This window comes from Phyllopteryx taeniolatus, chromosome 5 (genome assembly GCF_024500385.1).
Source record: "Phyllopteryx taeniolatus isolate TA_2022b chromosome 5, UOR_Ptae_1.2, whole genome shotgun sequence".
In the NCBI taxonomy this organism is placed as follows: Eukaryota; Metazoa; Chordata; class Actinopteri; order Syngnathiformes; family Syngnathidae; genus Phyllopteryx; species Phyllopteryx taeniolatus.
The window spans coordinates 19,014,668-19,035,799 of NC_084506.1; the positions used below are offsets into that span (position 1 = coordinate 19,014,668).

Genomic DNA, 21,132 nt, shown 5'->3' on the forward strand with positions numbered 1-21,132 from the left:
CTAAAATGTTAAGTTCGAAATCTACCATATCCTGTGCACGGGCTGAGAAGCAACTGAACACACTGATGGTAGTAAAGACATCAAACCGAATGGACATTTTCTACTGTCCACTAGCAATATTTCATCCAACATTCACTTTGCATTATTTCCAACAGGCCAGGTGCTGACGGCACACATTATGGCTGAAGAAGAGTGTCGGGCCCCGTCGAGGTCTGGTCAGCAAGTCTTCCTGCGGGCTATCGGCTGACTCTTAATACGCTCTGAAGCCGGACTCAACTCGCCAGACTCCAAACATGCTAATCGGGTCACTAACTGCTGCTGTTGGCCGCACCGTCGACCCAGCACTTTCTCATCGGTGCTCAAAGGTACATTTCACTTGATGAATACTGCATGCCTTATATATATATATATATATATATATATATATATATATATATATATATATATATATATATATATATATATATATATATATATATATATATATATATATATATATATATATATATATATATATATATATATATATATATATATATATATATATATATATATATATATATATATATATATATATATATATATATATATATATATATATATATATATATATATATATATATATATATATATATATATATATATATATATATATATATATATATATATATAGGCGGCACGGTGGCCGACTGGTTAGAGCGTCAGCCTCACAGTTCTGAGGTGCGGGGTTCAATCCCCGTCCCCGCCTGTGTGGAGTTTGCATGTTCTCCCCGTGCCTGCGTGGGTTTTCTCCGGGCACTCCGGTTTCCTCCCACATCCCAAAAACATGCATGAATTGGAGACTCTAAATTGCCCGTAGGCATGACTGTGAGTGCGAATGGTTGTTTGTTCCTATGTGCCCTGCGATTGGCTGGCAACCAGTTCAGGGTGTACCCCGCCTCCTGCCCGATGACAGCTGGGATAGGCTCCAGCACGCCCGCGACCCTAGTGAGGAGAAGCGGCTCAGAAAATGGATGGATGGATATATATATATATATATATATATATATATATCCACCCCCCTCCCCCAATGCTGTTTTTCACTCAGGAAAGAGACGGAAAATCCATCTGAGTCACAATAGACTTAAAAGCCTGAGGGTCTTTTCAAAGGTTTTGGCTGCCTCTGCTTGTGACAGGTTTTATTCCTCACCATAACTTTTCCGCAAATATTTTTCAGCAGGCAAATTAATTACTGAAGACGACTGCTATAAAAGACCTTCTCATAATGTTTGTAAACAATATGCAACAAGGTTCTTCCAGGCGCAGAAAAGCAATTGACTACCGCTGACCTAAACTGACACAAACGTATACCCTAAAAGGTTTAGGTTTTTTCAATTTCCTTGAAAATAAATTAAAGTTAATCTCCCGGAGTTTATGGGTGAGGACAAATCAAGCGGGTGTAATATAGTTCTACAGAAAAGATTACATACTGATTTCAGTTGAATTATTGCATCTGTGTTACAATGTGGAAACTAGTGACTCATTTTCTCTGTTAGGAAAAAAAGGAGGAAGGTGTTTATTAATTAAATAATTAAAATGTGTTAAAATATTTACATTTGTGTGTCTTGCTGTGGCTAGATACAGACATCTGCTGAATTGTTGCGTTCGTGTTACATTGGGGATGGAACTTAGCGAGGCTGCTCGTGTTTTTGTTTTTTTTTTCCTTGAGGGAACTAAAGGAGGCGGCTATTTGAGGGAGGCGTTTATTAGTACAACTGTTAATACCAATGCTTGTGTATGGATAGATGTCCTTTGAATCCTTGCTTCTGTGTTCCAATGGGAATGTTAGATGGTAGCGTCCGTCACCTGTTAAAAACAAAAGGGAGCTGTCCATTTGGGTAGAGGCGTTTATTTGTTTAAGTGGATAACGGGTAACTCAGTAAGTGATACATGGCGTCTTAAAATCCGGCCCCCAATTTGAGGAAATAATAAAAAGCAGTGGTACCTTGAGACTCAGAGAGAGAATTTCTGATGGGAATTGCAATCTCTCATTATTATACTTAACAAGATTTGTTTCATTGGCGTCTGTGTCAAACCTTAAGCTCATTAACAATATCATTAAATGCATTGATTTTGTTGCCAAGCGGCAGATTTAATCGCCCTAAATCAAACGTTAGCTGGCGTGAAAAGCAAGAAGGGGAGCTGTGATTTTTGTTTATTTCTTTATTTTGAATCAAAGCCTCAGCACAAACAAACGCGTGCCGGGGGAGCAGAAGGATTATTCACTCATTTCTGATCCCCCTAGATTGTGGGCGTCTTTGACAAAAATAAATGCAGACCTTTCAAATCAAAAGAGTTCTTGCTCGTATGCGTGTGTGGGAATGTGCACGAAATGGTCGCGGTCAAATCCGTGCTGCTCGGGTATGATAAAACTATAAGAAACTCAAATAAAGTAAAACTCACAGAGCGGTGTAGCAGTGAAGCAAATAGATGGACGGATAAAAATTAAGTCCTGGATCTAGTTGCATCTCATAGCAGACCAAATAGTTCGCTTTCTTTCCACCACTAATGATGTCGCCTAGTGGGCGGTGGGAGTACTGCTGATTTCTTAGAAGAGCCCCTAACAGAAAAATGTTATAGTTTGCCCCTAAAAACACAATTCCCCCCCCCCACCCCCAGCCCCCAAAATCTTGTACCAAAAAACTCTTTACAGTGGAACCTTGATTTCGGGTCGGCTACAGCCTATTGTCCGTTTATATTGAAATACTTTTTTCAGTGCAGTACAATAGAAAATTATTGTTTTATGCTTTTTCGTGACCTAAAACACACAATACAGTACACAATTATTGTAAATAAATATAAAATAGCTTGAAAATGTTTGAAAAGTTGATCCAAACTTACCTTCTGCAGCCAGGGTTTGAACTCAGACTAGTGTTCACTAGCGCGGTACCACTTTAGCCATGTGCTGGCTCGGGCTTACGGCGCCAGTCCGTTGCATCCAATGTCTGTTAAATCGGGGTCCGTTAAATAAATCTGCCTCTAGGTTCCAATATGCTGTTTGCACCACAATGGCTATATTTTTGCACCCCCCCCCCCCCCAAAAAAAACGAGAGAGCATAGTAGGAATAGGAGGCGTGTATTTGAGGAAGTTGCTTATTAGTTGAAATGGCTGAGTCAGGATGTAGCAACATACCAATGTCAGAATTGTTGTCTGTTACAATAGGGATGGAATTTTTATTCTTGAGGGGGAAAATGGGAGGTGTGTGTTTAGCCCTAAAACGCTTTACTTTACCCCAAAAATGCTCTTTTGACATCACTATATTTTGTCCTAAATGTTTCACCCCCAAAATGCTATATTTTAACCTCAATTCACTCTATTTTGTCCTAATTATGTTTTCCAACCTAAAACGCTATATTTTGCCCTCCATTTAAAATATTTTGGCCCAAAAATGTGGCTTTGTCATCCCAAAATGCTATATTTAATCCCGAACGTTATACTTTGCCCCAAAGATATATGATATTTTGCCCTCAATTCGCTGTATTGTACCCTAAAAATGCTGTTTTGCCTTAGAGCACCATATATTGCCCTAGCCTAGAAAATTCCCACGAAATGCTAGAATATGGAATTTTGATCTCAATTCACTATATTCTGCCCTAAAAACAATATTTCACTCACCCAAAAATGCAATATTTTGCCACAAATGTTGTTTTACTTTGAAAATGCTATATTTGGGCCTAAACCCCCCCACAAAAAAAACCCATTATATTTAGCACCAAAACTCCATACTTTACCCTAAACTACAATAACCCCCCCGCCCCCCATTTCACTGCTTTGTGCCATAAAAAGCCGTGTTTTGCCTGCCTCAGCCTTAAACTACCCTGCGGAAATTTGGTAATTATCCGAAGGCAATTGGGATCTCAGTCACCAAGAACACAGTTGGTAACGAACTGTGTCGTAACGGACTAGTCCCCTTGCTCAAGATGGCCCAAATACGGGACCACCTGAAGTTTACCTGTGAACATCTACCGCATGCAGTGTCATAAATGACCGCTGGCCTCCATTTTGGTCGCTGATGAATAAAGACTCCTCAATAATGGTCAGAACTGAACAACATCTCATATTACGCTATCACGTTATTGTTGCTATTTTATATTCCCCTTTATCGCCCTTGAATCTCTTTATTCCCACTTTTAGCATCTCTGCATGCATTTCAATTCTCTTGTGTTGCCTCGCCTCGGGGGTTTCCTGTAAGACTCGGGAAAATATAAAACGAATTATGCAGGTGAAGGACTGGATGCATTTTTATCGCCTCCCTAAGCTGCACATTCCACTCCAATTTTGTACATTCCTATTAAATGCATTTGTTTTAAGACCCCCATGCTGAGTCACATGACAATATACAATGGCTTATGATAATTACTGTGTAGTTTGCACTAATATGATACATACTGTAATTAAGTGTCATTCTTTACCTTTTGGAGGTTGTATGGAAATGTTGAGGAGCACTTGAGTATAACAAACATTGGACACAATGAATTCAGTAACTATAAATTAGTTTCACAAAGGTTGCTTTTTCCAACCTTGAGCTTTCACTATAATCGAGTAGTTAAATATTGAACTTTGGAGTTTTCGCGTGCCAATCTGTGAAGTTAGTTGGCATTTGACAGAGACGATAAGTGCTGCTTAAACCTGTCTGGAGATGGAATCTGTGGCCTTTAAAAGTTGAATCTGCTTTCTACTAGGCTGGAATCTCATCGCTTTTTTCTGCTTTTCAGTAAGCCAGAAGTCAAATTGATTATCGACTATTTTGGAGATACTCTAGCTTGTTGACTTTTGCAAAAGTACTTACAACAGTATGCACTCAAAATTTCAATGCACTAAAGGTCAAACTATTTGGAAACTAACATGACAGGACCATCTTAAACAAAGAACAAAACCAACAGCGATGCTCTATGATGTACCTCACTGCCAACTCTTTGCCTGACTGAGCATCACAATCTCTTTTTTTCTATGCGTTCTCTGGCTGGATTAGGCCTTGGATCTAGTCCCGTGTCTTAACGGACCAACGGGTTTTCTGCCTGTCGTCCACTAATGATGTCGCTTGGTGGGAGGTGAGAGTTCTGTGGATACCACAGAGGACCACCTGGCTAAATTTTGTCCCCCAGACTCCTATCATTTCTCCCACCCCCAAAAAATACTTTTGTTTGCCCCCCTCAAATGCTACTTTCTGCTTCTAAGCATCATATTTTGCCCTTTTAATGATATTTTTCCGCTCAAAATGCTAGGTTTTGCACTCAAAATGCTGTAGTTTACCCACATTTCCTATATTTTGGCCCCAAAATTCAATATTTTGCCCTAACAACACAGTTTCGTGCGGCACGGTGGCCGACTGGTTAGAGCGTCAGCCTCACAGTTCTGAGGACCCGGGTTCAATCCCCGGCCCCGACTGTGTGGAGTTTGCATGTTCTCCCCGTGCCTGCGTGTGTTTTCTCCGGGCACTCCGGTTTCCTCCCACATCCCAAAAACATGCATAAATTGGAGACTCTAAATTGCCCGTGGGTGTGACTGTGAGTCCGAATGGTTGTTTGTTTGTATGTGCTCTGCGATTGGCAGGCAACCAGTTCAGGGTGTACCCCGCCTCCTGCCCGATGACAGCTGGGATAGGCTCCAGCACGCCCGCGACCCTAGTGAGGAGAAGCGGCTCAGAAAAGGGATGGATGGATGGATGGATGGAACACAGTTTTGCTCTAAAGCACTGTATTTTTGCCCTATGAATGCTATTTTGCTCTGTTATGCTAAAAATGCTGTATTTTGTCCCCCGATACACTGTTTTGCCCTTGGGCTGCATATTATTTTGCTCTAAACACTACTTTTCCTCCCAAAATGCTATATCTTTTTTAACATAATGGACTGATACTGTGCAGCTGTATTGAATTCATTATCATGCAAATATGTAAAAGGTATTTTATAAAATAGTACTCTTTGTTCTAGGTTCACTCACAGGAACAAAGTTTCTGTTACCATTTGCATTTTAACCATTTTCGAGCAGACTAGTAACTGGACATTTAATTTTTTGTGGGGAAAAAAAAAAATGAATAAAAACGTTGGTTCAAGATATGCTTTACCTAGTCTTAATGTCCCAGCCACTTTGTAACTTTCACTACATCTACTGTCATTATTTCCTCTTTATTTTCAAACCATTTCGTTGTTTCAGTTAGTTACTTGTCTGTTTATGCTTTGACTATAATCCCTTCATCCATTTTCTCATGGAATTGGGCTGTGGTTGCAACAGATGGAGTTGCGTAATCCAGGTGTTCCCAGCAACACCCTCCATGCGGTCCTGGGGGTAAACCTCCAGGCGTTCCCAGGCCAGATAATCCATTTTATCCCTTCGGGGTGTTGCGGGTCTCCCACTTGTCGGACGTGACCGCAACACCTCCCTTGGGAGTTAACGTCTGGCTTGCATCCTAATCGGACCTTAAGCAGACTACTCTTAAGCTTACTTGCGTCGACGGCTGGGACTATCGAATTCTCATGATAGTTACATCAGAAATTGTGACAAAGTATATTACATTCCGATTGAAACACAGACAACAAACATGAGATGCTGCGCTAAAAACTATATTTAGATGCCCAAGTGCTATATTTTGTTCCCAAAACACATTTCTCCCACAAACGGCGCGTTATGCCCTAAAATCAATTTTTGACCCCAAAATGCTGTATTACGCACCAAAATCCCTGTTTTGCCACAAAAATATATATTTTTTTGCCCCCGTAAATGCTGTATTTTACCCCCAAATGATGTAATTTGACCTAAAAAAAAAAATGTATTCCCACCCCCAAGGAGGCTGCTTCAGCCCCCAAAATCCAATCTAGCTCCAAGAAATACATTTTGCCCAAAACAAATGATTGTTTATGAAACAGTACATTTTGCCCCAAGAATATTATATTATGCCTTAGATATAGTATATAGTATAGATATGTCTTTTGCCCCTCAAAACTATATTTTGCTCCTAGATGTTATATTTTCCTACTTTTGCTACACTATCTTTTCCCTGCAAATTACATATTTTATCCAAAATGACTATTTTTCATTTCAAATAATATTTATTTTGTCTAAAACAATGCAATATAGTGTTTTGTCCCAAAACAGACAATTTTGCCCCCCCCCCCCGCCTCCCCCCAAATTTTTTTTTAATATCGTTGGCCTAAAAATGAAAGGCAGTGTTTTCAGGCACTAAAAAACAGTTATGCCCCTAAAAATGCCATTTTGTTCGAAGGTGTAATATGTATTCTCCAATTATCTATTCTCTAATATTGTGCACAAAAGCCTTACATTTACCCCCAAAATATTATGTTCCCTTAAATGCTATGTTTGCCCTACAGCACCATATTTTGCCCTCTAGACTATCTCAGGCCCCAAAATTTAACATTTGGGCCCAAATTGCTATGCTAGCTCTTGTATGCAAGTGCTGCAGTAATTAAAGAATTACGTATTTGACCCATCCACCCCCGCCCCCGAAAGTAACTGTTTTAATCCCCAAAGCACTGAATGTTGGATCAAAAATGCTGAATCTCACCCAACAAGCACTATATTTTGACCTATAAATGCCATATTTTGCCATTAAATTGCTTGTTAGCCCCAAAGCGCCACACGTTGTCCTATAATTGCTACGAAGCCCTCCAAAATGCAAAATGTTGTGCCCGAATTGCTGTAAACGCTATACTTTGTCTCAAAAGTGCTATATTGTGCCCTGAAAACCCTATGTGCCCTTAAAACACTCACTATATGTTGCCCTACAAGTGTTTCCCCTCAAAATGCTGTATTTGGCCCCAAAAATGCTATTGTAGCTGCGGTATGCAAGAGCAGCAGTAAGCAAGGAGCCGTGCACATAATGACTCTGCCACTGCTCGGATCCATCACCGTAATGCTAATCAAGTTGTCCCCATGGCGAGAGGCAGTGCCAAGGCCCGTCAATTGAAAAGCTTCATTGGTGCCAACAAGCCGTTTAGAATGAATTCCCCATCAACTGCGGCTTGATTTCGGGAATTTTTTTTTTTTGCATTTTTCAAGCTACTCTATGAATCGCGTCTGGCGCACAGGGTGTAGATGCTTGTCTTGTTGATCCATTTGCGATGAAAGCTTCGCAGCGAGACGCGTCACATCACATCAACATGCGGCGCTCTGACTGGCATCTCCTTTGGGGTAAAGAAACGTTAATTTGTACATGGCGAAGACCAGTGAATACCTCGTCTTTCCGAAGGCGATAAGAGGGTGGCTTGTCTAAACATCCCTGTTCCTCCATCTGTTTCCATTTAATTTTGGATACCAGCGCTCAACTGAGTGTTTTTACACCCGCCGAGTTTGAATGGCGGGATTGGGAGACATCCTTCTCAGTAATGGATCACATGGATATTATCAGCCAGACAGGACAATTGATGCCAGCTAGTGCTCAAGATTCAATGATTTTTTTGTCAGAATGAAAGTTGTTCTTTTATCATTATTTTCATGTACAATGGACCCCCACATACTCGCGGCCACCTATTTGCGGTTGGACCAATTCCCAAAAATGCTTATTGGTGGTTTTCCCTACTATTTTGTTAATTTTTTTTATTAATTTGTTTTATTTTTATTTTATTTTTTTGTAGTTTTTAATTTTTTGTTTTCTCTTTGTTTTTAACTTTTTTAAAGATGTCTTTTATTTAAAAATATTAGACAAGTCTTATTTTTCTGTTTTTAAATGCTTTTAATCATGTAAAGCACATTGAAATGCACTATACAAATAAATTTGCTTTGTTTTAATCAAGAATTTGTCGGGGTTTAAAAAAAAAAAAGATTGTGATGGCCGTCAATTATCTGCAGATTTTCGCTGTTCATGGTCCACCCCGGTCTCTATTCCCTGCGAATAGCAGGGGTCCACTGTATTGATTTGACATCTTTGCCATCACAGAAGAAAACTGCCTAAGATGCTGTTTGGAAAACGCTATACATGGGTGCCTTGAGATACGAGTACCTTGACTCAAGAGTTTTTCGAGATGACAGAAGCACACTTAACAAACATCCAGCCACCATCAGTTCACATTGGTTTCGTTCCAGTGGAAAGTCGATATCAATTGGTGGTGGTAATGTGCTAGTAAGCTGGTTTGCCAACCGCCAATAAACCAATACATCAGGTACAGTCGTGTTTTGTGCTCACTTTATCCATGCTTGCAGGTTATATGGAGAGCAAAGGTTATTACTGTGTGTTTTTATACAGTATAATACTTGTGTGAGCAATATTTCTTATGGAAAAAAAAAAAGAAGAAGAATTTTGGGTGTTTCTTGTGGGGACTGGAACAGATTAATTGCATTTCCATTCGTTTCACAGGAGAAAGACGATTTAAGACGAAGAAGTGGTGAAAAACAACGAAGGAGCGGCGTAAACCAACGAAGAAGAACGCACACGATGACGTGCTTGTGCCCAACGGCGGCTGCGCGAACAAAAGTGTGTCTTAACTTGGTTAAAATTAATGACAAGTCACCTCAGTGCAACACTTGGAATAAGATTGCATTGTGCAAAGGAGGCTTTCACGATGTGTAGCGTCTGACGCGCTCGGAGCCTCAGCCTACACCGCGCGGCGCTTCAGTGAAGTCAACTCTCAGTCAACTAGGTGAGTGAAAGAATAAAATACGTCTATGCCAACATTGAGACAGCTAACAAGGTAAACGGTTGCTTGCACTTTTACACTGATGGTTTTTAGCGTTTATTTTAGTCTTCAAACCAACGTAAGCGGCGATGACAAAAAAAAAAAAAAAAAAAAAAAGCAGCTTAATTTAACATTGGCCTAAACCTTTGTAGCAACTGAATTGGGGAAAAATTCACATTCATGTCTCACAGTATCACAAACACTAACCTTGTCCCTCATCGCTGGGTAGGGAAAGGAATCAGCGTTTTATAGCATTTGGTTCTAGCCATTAAACAAAATAATAATAATCACCAGTGCCGTGTGAAGTTACTTTTCGTGCCAAAATGCTGAGTTCCGGTGCGTACCTTCAAAATAAAAGGTTACAAGCTTAAAACAGGAAGTAATATTAAAACATGTTAAAACAGTCCCAAATAACTAGTTTAGAAATGCTATATTTAACTTTTAGCTGAAACATTGATTAATGAATATTAAGTCAATTAGTCTACTTCTACACACATTGCCTTTTAGTTCATAGGTTTGATATTGATACTGGTTATAAAGAACTTCGAGTCAAATGTTTATTTTAGTCTATGCTGCGGCCTGGTAAGAAGATTGATGTTCATAATTTGGACACCTTTTATTTAAACCATCCAAACCTTTTTGACCCAGCCCCCTAAAAGAATCGTAATCGAGAATCGTTTGGAACCGGAATTGGAACCGGAATCGCTCAAGTTCAAACGATGCCCAACCCTACCTATGACTGTACTTTTTGTTCGCAAAATGCTACATGTATTCTACCCCAAAACACATTGGAAATCCTGTATTCTGCCTTAACAATGCTGCATTATGTCCCACAAAATTTCTGTATTTACCCCTCAAAATTTGTATTTTTTAATTTGCCATAAAAACCGTATATTTTCCCCCAAAACTGTTATATTTTGCCTTAGCTTGCCTTAGCTACCCTAAAAATGTTATTTGCTCCCCTAAAACAACGTTTTGCCCCCAAATTCTATATTTTGACACAACAAATGTTGATTTATCTTTTCTTTTTAAAAATGTTATATTTTTCTCCCCAAACGGTATATTTTGCCACCAGAACGGTACAGTTTGTCCCGAATATTTCTATAACTTCCCCCCAATAATCTGTTTTGCCATTAAATCCCTATACTTTAAAAAGTATCTTTTGCCCCAAGAAGTGCTGTATTTTGCCCTCAATACGGAAACGCTATATAATTATGCATAAACCTTGAATGTTTCAGTACACAAAATGCCAAATCAAAAGCAAAGCTCACCTGTAGTCTTTACCCTTAGATGCTTGCTGAGCTGAAGTCTTTGCTCGTGAGTCAAGTGACATTATACACGATGGCGGTATGACCTTGTGAGTTATGTTTGACATTAGGCACGTTTTTAGGAAATAGCGGTCCCATCTAAATCCCAGGCCTGTGTATCAATTTACGTCGGTGTCACTTGTGTGACCGGTCCGCCGTGGGAGGTCACCAATATGCTGTCTATCACATTTAAACGTCGCCGAGGACAAGGCGGCGTCTCCTTCTCGGCGTTTGAAGCCGGGTGTCGCGTTGGCCCGGCAGCTCTGTCGTCAAGTCGGCGATGAATAACGATACCTGTCGCATCGCCGTGTGCTCGTTTCTTCACTAACCCCAATAGGAGGTGAAGGCTTGTCCAGTCAGGCCATTTGTCGCGCTGCTGCTGTTAGAGCGCGCTATTTCGAGCCCCCCGTAGTGCATGCACTCTAGCTCCTGACAGTTAGCTACCATTGCGTTTGCCAATCTCTTGTACTGCTCTGTGTCTGTAATGGTTAATACACCAGTTGGAACAAGCTCTTAAATCCAAATGATATTTTCAGTGCTAAAATACAATTTGTATCCATGAATTTTTCAAATGTGCTAATTTACCCCCAACAAATCTGAAAAACATAGTAAAGCAAATGATTTATTAATCAAAATGTCAAATTACAGTTTTTAATCAAGAAAGATTTTTTACTTATAGTCATGAACTAAAACACAAATAACAGCTCTAAAACTGTAAAGACAGCGTACAGATAAAATACAATAAGTAATAATAAAACAATCACAATAAAATTAAATTTGAAATAAGGAAATCAAATAATTAAATTTGAGTTAAAATCGAACTCAAAGGTGGGTCTTGAGACCGCTTTTAAAAACAAGAACGTTCTCTGCAGCCCTTAGGTACTCCAGCAGATTGTTCCACAGTTAAAGGTTAGGTTAAGAGATTGTAGTTCTAGTACACTGACATGTTATTAATTTACTCATGAAGTATAATGCTTACTGTTTAAGTGTCATTTTATAGTTATGTGAACATTTTGGACTTGTCTGTTTTTGAACGAAATGATTTTTTGGCACGGTGGACGACTGGTTAGAGCGTCAGCCTCACAGTTCTGAGGTTTTGCGGTGAAAGACCTCTTGAAAGACCTTTTCTATGAAAGTTGGATTTGTCCAAATTAGCCTTTTGTTTAATTAATATTAACTTAGAATAACCAAATAAAAATATTTATTTAAACCTTGAACCAGAAAAAAAAATATTTTACTCAATTTACAAAAAAATGGAGATGTCTTCTTTTGTGTTGGAACTCTATGACTATGGACTGTTACGATTTAGAATGTAGATAAGAGCCATACTGAGAAGAGGAAATCTCGAGAATAAAAATAGTGTATGGCAATATTGCGAAATAAATTCTCCAAGAATGAATAATCAAAAGACTGATGCTTTGACTGAACATTATTATGAAATAACTCATTTTTCCCCTTGTAAAATGTCAAGTCCACACTTTAATTAATCTGAGAGACTCTTACGTGCCTTAGTAGGTGCTGCTGTTTTGGTGAGCAACGAATGACCACAGCAGTTAAATCTTTAGTCTTAATGTGGAAAGAATAGCCCCTATGAACGGAGAAAATTACTAGTTTTATCTCTCTGTAGAAATAAATAGAGGCATTTCTGTTTTTATATTTAATTTGCTGTTGTTTTTGTATTTCAATTGTAGTCTCCTTTTGGCAAATCCAGATTACCAAGGGATACACTGGTGGGCCAAGGGAAATCACACCCGGTGTGCCTCACATTTCATCCATACATGTATGGGCGCTATCACACGGGCTGCTCTTGGCAGTCACCGTTTCAGTTACTATGGCAACGCAGCATTTTGTTTGCGCTTATGAAATGCTCTCATGACAAAGGCTTCAGCCAAATCAAATTGTCACAGCCAGCGTTGACTACATCCGTAAAAGATGCCGCTTTGAACCAATACTTCCAGTGGCTGAAGGCGCACCGTGATTGCCTGGCTCTTGCTAGCCAAAGAGGGATCAGAATGTGCTCAGAAGAAGCTTGAGAATAACAAAGGTATCCACAGTTTGATCTTAAAATAATTCATATCCAATTAGAAATTGTGTATTTTAAATTAATTATATTTCATAATTCAATCAAAAGCACATTTGTGTCTTTGCATCATTCATCTGTACAGCATATTGTAGCCAATAATAAATATTTTCTTAGCCAAATTGTTTTTGGGCTGATATGACATGATGTAATTATTTCATCTGAATTAGTTATAATAATAATTGGGAATTAGAGTATTCTTCTTCGAAGTATTCTCCCCACCGACTCACAATGTCCCGAGTCGAGGTCCTCGAAGCCGTCCGGAAGTCTTTTTCCATGGCTTCAACGAACTCCCCCCATGCCCGAGTTTTTGCTTCAGCGACCACCAAAGCTGCATTCCGCTTGGCCAGCCGGTACCCAACAGCTGCCTCAGGAGTCCCACAGGCCAAAAAGGCCCGATAGGACTACTTCTTCAGCTTGACGGCATCAACGGGTTCGGGGATTGCCGCCACGACAGGCATCGACCACCTTACAGTCACAGCTCCGGTCAGCCGCCTCAGCAATGGAGGTGCGGAACATGGTCCAGTCTGGGTTCTCTGAGCTGGCTCTCCTATCTCTGGGGTTCAGGTCATCGAAGTGGTTAAAAAGCTCCTCAGTGGCAAGACCCCGGGGGATGAGATTCGCCCGGAGTTCCTAAAGGCTCTGGATCTTGTGGGGCTGTCCTGATTGACACTACTCTGCAACATCGCATGGACATCGGGGACAGTGCCTCTGGATTGGCAGTCTGGGGTGGTGGTCCCCCTTTTTAAGAAAGGGGACCGGAGGGTGTGTTCCAACTACAGGGGGATCACACTCCTCAGCCTGCCTGGTAAGGTCTATTCAGGAGTGCTGGAGAGGAGGGTCCGTCGGGAAGTTGAATCTCAGATTCAGGAGGAGCAGTGTGGTTTTTGTCTTGGCCGTGCAACAGTGGGCCAGATCTACACCCTCGGCAGGGTCATCGAGGGTGCATAGGAGTTCGCCCAACCAGTCTACATGTTTTTTGGACTTGGAGAAGGCGTTCAACCGTGTACCTTGTGGAGTCCTGTGGGGGGTGCTTCGGGAGTATGGGGTTCCGAACCCCCTGATACGGGCTGTTCGGTCCCTGTACGACCGATGTCAGAATTTGGTCCGCATTGTCGGCAGTAAGTCGGACTCGTTTCCGGTGAGGGTTGGACTCCGTCAAGCCTGCCTTTTGTCACTGATTCTGTTCATAACTTTTATGGACAGAATTTCTAGGCGCAGCCGAGGCATAGACGGGGTCCGGTTTGGCTCAGTATTGCATCTATGCTTTTTGCAGATGATGTGGTTCTGTTGGCTTCATCAAGCCGTGATCTCCAACTCTCACTGGAGCGGTTCGAGTGTGAAGCGGATGGGATGAGAATCATCACTTCCAAATCTGAGACCTCTCCAGGTCGGTCGGGGATGAGATCCTGCCCCAAGTGGAGGAGTTCAAGTATCTTGAGTTCTTGTTCACGAGTGAGGGAAGAATGGAACAGAAGATCGACAGGGAGATCGGTGCAGCGTCTGCAGTGATGTGGACTTTGTATCGGTCCGTTGTGGTAAAGAAGGAGCTTAGCCCAAATGCAAAGCTCTCAATTTACCGGTCGATCTACGTTTCTACCCTCACCTATGGTCACGAGCTGTGGGTCGTGACCAAAAGAACAAGATTCCGGATACAAGTGGCGGAAATGAGTTTCCTCCGCAGGGTGTCCGGGCTCTCCCTTAGAGATAAGGTGAGAAGCTCGGTCATCCAGGAGGAGCTCAGAGTAGAGCTGCTGCTCTTCCACATTGAGAGGAGCCAGATGAGGTGGCTGGGGCATCTGATTTGGATGCCTCATGGGGGTCTCCCTGGTGAGGTGTTCTGGGCACGTCTCACCGGGGGGAGACCCCGGGGACGACCCAGGACACGCTGGAAAGACTACGTCCTTCGGCTGGTCTGGGAACGCCTCGGGATCCCACCGGAAGAGCTGGATGAAGTGGCTGGGGAGAAGGAAGTCTGGGCATCCCTGCTAAAGCTACTGCCCCCACGACCCGACCTCAGATAAGCGGTAGAAAATGGATGGATGGATGGATGATTTTTATTAAGCTACATTTTGAGCTAATTTCTTTCATAATTTTAATTGACAGGATGAATAAGCATACTGTTAAGTCAAGTTTATCCTGATCATGTACGGAATTATTATTTTTTGTTTAATTCAAACCTGAAAACATAGCTCTAGACTGTTTTTGAATAAATGTAGGTATTGAATTAAAATTGTCCATAACCTAATAATGTCACTACAGGGGCCAAATTGAGGCTCTATTTAGGCATTATACCGATAGCTCTGTGTACCTAATATTGTGGCCAGTATGTAATAAACATACAGTTTGCATTAGTCGTATTTAGACACACAAAAGTGACAATAGTCACGCGGCGCTGCTTTTCGCGACTCGTTGGAACCTTTTACTGACACACTTGGTATTTCTCATCTCGTTATTTGGGCTGAATATAATTCAGGGTCTATATTAAATGTCACCGAAAAGGCCAGCGATTGTGATGCAAATGTTAAGCATAGAATGTGTTCTTTCATTTAGTCCCCCCTTCCCCCTGGCACTTTAGTCCAAACACAACACAAAACAAAAGAAAATATCAATAATAATAATTTTGTTGAAAACCCTCATGCTGTATTAGGACACATCCATGTACAATAGGATTTTTGTCTGGAGGGCGTACTCTTAATGTCTGAATTCAGCTGGAACTGCATGTTCTTTTTTAAATGCATGTGGATGTAAGTGCAAGGTATAAAAGTGGCCATTTTTCAGCAGTTCCCCAGGTCTATTGTTATTTCTCTTTAACCAATCAATGGCAACGCATTTGCTGCATGTTTGATTGTTACCTTCATGTTGAAGTTTAGTAAAGTTCCAAGGCTGATTTCTGAGAAAGTTTCTCATTCGAACGAGAAAGTTTCTCCTTTGAATGAGAAACCTCTACCTGTGAGTGGTATCTTATTTACACGCACACACACACGCGCGCACACACACACACACACACCTGTGAGTGGTATCTTATTTACACGCACACACACACACTAGCAAATATGGCTAGCTATAGCCTATACTGCTATATTCGTGTGATGAAAGCTTACATTTATACTCACCTTATCTTCTTTTAGTTGGTCGATGACACTATCAGGTATATTCCTTGCTTTGAGGAAAGAGAGCAAGTCCTCTTCTGTTGCCATTCTCTCAGCTGACATTCGCTGGAAGCAAGTTGTAAATAAGCTACTGTACGGCTACCCGAACGCAAGAAACTACCGCTAGCATGTAAATAAGCTAGCACTCACAGGCAGACGTTTCTCATTCAAATGAGAAACAAGTTTCTTTCTTCTTTTTTTTTCCCCCTGTCCCTTTAGGGGCTCCATAGAATCACGATTCCTCCCGCCCATCAAAATAAATAATGCTACAGCCCTGTAACATATGGGTGAACATGAACACCTTCAACTGCTGCTGCATTGTACAATTTAAATTCAACCACTAAGTAGACTGACCTTGATGGGCATTTCAGCCGTGATACATACAACATAACAAATATTGTATGATACATATTACATAAAGTCCAGCCTCTCGACAATGACCCAGAAGATGTTTTCTCTAACAACCTTTATATTTGTGTGTTGATGAATGAAATACTCTTATGTGCAGGACAAGGACAAGTCGTATATAGAAAATGGTTGGATTAATGAAACATCAAATCCCCCGCTCTCTAAACACTTGATGCTCTTTTTTTTTTCCACTTTTCTGATGCATCTGTTCGGTGATGTTCTCTTTTTTTTCTGTATTGTCTTTTTTAGGGGAATAAAAGCCATGTTGTTTTTCCGAGCGGATTTGCATTTAAACTCAACTACCGTACATTATTTTTTTGACAAAGGTAATCCTCATCTATCTGGATTAAAGTGAACCCAACTGCAATTATGTGTAATGACTTTTAAACACTGCGAGTAATTTTGGAAAGCATAAAAAGTGGAAATCAAGAGCTCATCCCAAAGTCAGTGTCAACCTGCTATTTATTTTTTAATTCATAAAATTTGAGCAAAATTTTTTGACAAATATTGCTCTTGTTTGCCAGTTAAGATTATTAAAATGTTATCAAAACCATTTCATGATGGTGGCAGTTTGACCTTTGTACGTACAGTGTATACAGTGATTCAGGAATTCACATATTCGCATATGTTTGTGCTCTTTCTGTAATGTTTTTGTTGATAAAGTGATATACCCTGACTAAATGATTACGATTTTTGTATGTCGGTGAGAAATTTAGCCTGGGTTGTTAGAAGTTGATGTTACATACATGCAGGTGTTCAAATGTGCATTTTTTTCTAAATTAAATCATCAGTAAGACATTATTTAGGGGTAATATATGATGAGTTTAAACTGTTTTGAGATCGTAGTTTGTGGTGTATTTATGGTTTAAACTAGTAATACAGGCAATCAGAAATATTTTTGTCAATTGTTTGTGATGTTTACTGTAATTGTATTTTCATAATTTCTGACACTAAAATTGTCTCTAAAGCCAAACAAGTTGGAGTTTGACAAGTGTTGTAGAAGAAATTCCGCTCTACTATAAAACTGTAGATATACAGAAAAAAAAAAAGAATACATAATGTCCTCGTTGGAGGTGCAAGTGTGCAAATGGTTTATTGCTCTTGAACAACACCTTTGTTTCAAGTCTGCCCGGCTCATTTGATTATGCTTTGTCATTGAAAGGCAGCGCTGTGCCCAAAAAGTTCTCTAAGGGGCCCCATAATGATTACCTCCACTGATGGCATAATGAGGGCTTGATAAATATGTATGGGTCGCATATTGTGGATTATTAAAACTGCAGGCGGCGGCACGGTGGGCGACTGGTTAGAGCGTCTGGCTCACAGTTCTGAGGACCGGGATTCACTTCCCGTGGAGTTTGCATGTTCTCCCCGTGCCTGCGTGGGTTTTCTCCGGGCACTCCGGTTTCCGCCCACATCCCAAAAATCATGCATGGTAGGTTAATTGAAGACTCTAAATTGCCCGTAGGTGTGAATGTGAGTGTGAATGGTTGTTTGTTTGTATGTGCCCTGCGATTGACTGGCAACCAGTTCAGGGTTCAGCTCCTGTCCGATGATAACTGGCATAGGCTCCAGCACTCCCGCGAACCTTGTGAGGATAAGCGGCTCAGAGAATGGATGGATGGATAAAACTGCAGGCTAAGAGGCTAAGCGCAAGGGAAGTAGTGAAGGGAGGCTAGCTTCTGCAGTTGTGTTCTTTGTCAGCGGCCACATTTTTTTTTCTTATTTATGGCATTTGCTCGACAGCGATTGAGTCTTAATGAGGGCCATTTGAGAACCGATTCTCCTTTTTTCTTTTTTTTTCTTTTTTTACCAGCTCTGGACTGCAGCTTTCATTTTGAAGCTAATACTAGAAAAGGTGCCTTGTCAGCTCTGTTTTTACTGCATGTGCTGCTGAGTGCTAAACTGCGTGCAGCCACACCGCATCTTGCTGCTGTCTAAGCAATGTGCCACAGCAGCTTCTCTATGTAAACAACGGACGACGGCCAAGTTTTCTGGCTGGTCTTTAACCATGTTTGGACAAACGACGTCACAGCATGAAGAAACTGGCATCAGACTATTTAGCTACATGAGAAATGCCAGAATGAGATTCCTACTGATATTATTTCCTGCATGCGAGCTGTAAAATCAAATCCTATAGACCTTTTCACCATGACGTAACCCGTACAATTTAGAAACAAGGTAAATGGCTTGAATGATGATTTTTAGCCTTCCTTCTCGCTGTAGTTTGAATGGGTGTAATGTCAGTGGAAAATATCTTACGTGAGGTAAACTCCATGGAAGGGAGCCTGAATGTTAGCCTTAATTTACATTTAAACAGGTAAGTTGAATTTACAACTAATTTAATTTTGTTCAGACATCTCGTGCAACATCTTGGTGCTTAAAACAGTGGCGGCCGGTCAATAGAGGGCGCTAGGGCACCATTGACAGTGGTCACATAATTACTTTCCTTGAAGACAAAAAAAAAACAAGTAAAAAAATGTTAAGATAAAAAAAAAAAAAATCAAAGTACAAGTATCTGGTTTTAGATCAGCAGGGTAATTAGTGCATAGTTAGTGATGAGTAAAGTTTTTTTTCCATTCATCTCTGATTTCATGATGCGTTACTGGTCTGAGGTGCACAAATCTTAACCCATTGACTCTTGTTAAAAGTCGTGTGCACTAAAATAGGACCAAGTTGAGGCGCTACATTCCAGCTCCTCAAGCTGGCCACTAGTTTCGAACCATTTTATCTCTGCTTTGGAATGGTGTGTGATACCAAAAGATTTCGTATTGAGCTTATACCAAATAAATACACGGTCAGTATCGCCGATACCAATACTTTTTTATTCATTAAGGTTGATCCATTGTGAAATTGCCAAATCTGTAGTGCAAACAGGAGAGCAACTGAAACTTAAGTAACAATCTAATCACACTGTTATCGACCACTATCAATACAAGTGTTGATATCGATATTACAAAAATTTTGATGTATCCCCCCACCGCTTTTGACAATTGCCTAAAATAACAACAGTGAATGTTGTTTCAGTCATGAATCTTCCACTTATAAATTACATGCCGTGCTTCAAATGCTCGGAGTCGTTTCATAGCTTCTTTGTTGAGGCAAACTAACATCGTGCGCGTGTACTTGTGACACACTTTGCTAGGAATCCAATGGAGCACAGTGTTCTCGGTGAGTTATGTGCACATGATGGGATTGAATGCTTGTTATTGTGCTTCATGGAGGAAATGATACAACAGATCTCATTTCCTGAAAAATGGCAATGTACTGTATGCTGAATATAAGGTTATCAGGCCGCTGTGAGTGCTTCATCTAAGATGGTTATGGATTTTTGAGATGGCTAAGCTATCTGAGGAATGTCCAATTTTAATCAACAAACTTAAACAATATTTTGTTAGCTGTATATAGCGCAAAACTGCAATGATTTTGAATAATTTCTGACCGAAATGGCCAAAAAAAGTTATTAGAACTATAATGTCAAGAAACTACAGAAATTGCCCAAGGAAGCTGTTTCTCGAGCTGTCACAATATTCAACGGATTTTCTCTCAGTCTTTCATGAATGACTGTTTTGTGTCAGAACAAGACCCATTCTGATTTTGAAAGGTACTGATCTGCGATAGGAGAGCGAGCTTAGATCAAAGATCAACCTATTAGGGACTTTGCCTCACTTTTCAATGCTTAGCTAGTTGTCTTCAAACATTAAGGGATCCTGTTGGTGAAAGCAAGATTGTAATTCTGACAATGGCTGAGTATGATGTTCTTTTTCACACCTCAGCAGACTGAATTCTTGACCTTTCGTTTAACACTCGGGGAGAATTATTTTGTCAGAACAGGCTCCCTACTGATTTTAAATGATCCTCATCTGAGCTACTGGAGGTGTCTCAAGTTGAGTCTGAAATCAAATCATGAGTAACCTTTTCAGACAGGACCAACTATTCTTCAAATATGAAAGTAATAAGCCTGTTGATTTTTAAATACTGTTTTTAGTTTTTACTGTGGCGCAATCGTCACTTTCCATTTATATTGGTCTAATTTAAGTTAATATATTTGAAAATATATATTTTATCTGGAAATTCCTAAATTTATGTATTAATGTATGGATTAATTATTAATGAATTAATTAATTAATTATGGAACAAGTGTTCAAGAGGGAGCATGAGTTCCAAGAACTGTCTGTGTTTCCACCAAATTTGTACGGGTTCCCGCAGAAAAATGTTCCTGTTGGTCTTTGAAGGGTCATGGGGAATCTCAAAACAGTAAAAGAGTCCCAGTCATATATATATATATATATATATATATATATATATATATATATATGTGTGTGTGTGTATTTTTATGGGACATTTGAATTGGTATTCACAGGGGAGTTTGAAACAGCCCTGAGAACTGTTTGTATGTCAACCACATTTTCACAGGGTCATCAGGGATTCTTGAAGCAATTTGTTCATAATTTGATACAGACATTTAAAGCTGACCCGGAACATATTATGTATTCATTAAAAATGAGCACTATGGAAGGC

General features: G+C 40.2%; 1 protein-coding gene across 1 annotated transcript in view; it reads left to right on the plus strand.

The window, feature by feature from the left end:
* Positions 1 to 255: 255 nt before the first annotated feature.
* lingo1a (leucine rich repeat and Ig domain containing 1a) overlaps positions 256 to 21,132 on the plus strand; it is a 135,688-nt gene continuing 114,811 nt past the window's right edge. The window contains exons 1-2 of the mRNA XM_061774043.1: positions 256 to 365; positions 9,349 to 9,631. The gene's annotated coding sequence lies outside the window, so the exon portion shown is untranslated. The remainder of the gene's footprint in view (positions 366 to 9,348; positions 9,632 to 21,132) is intronic.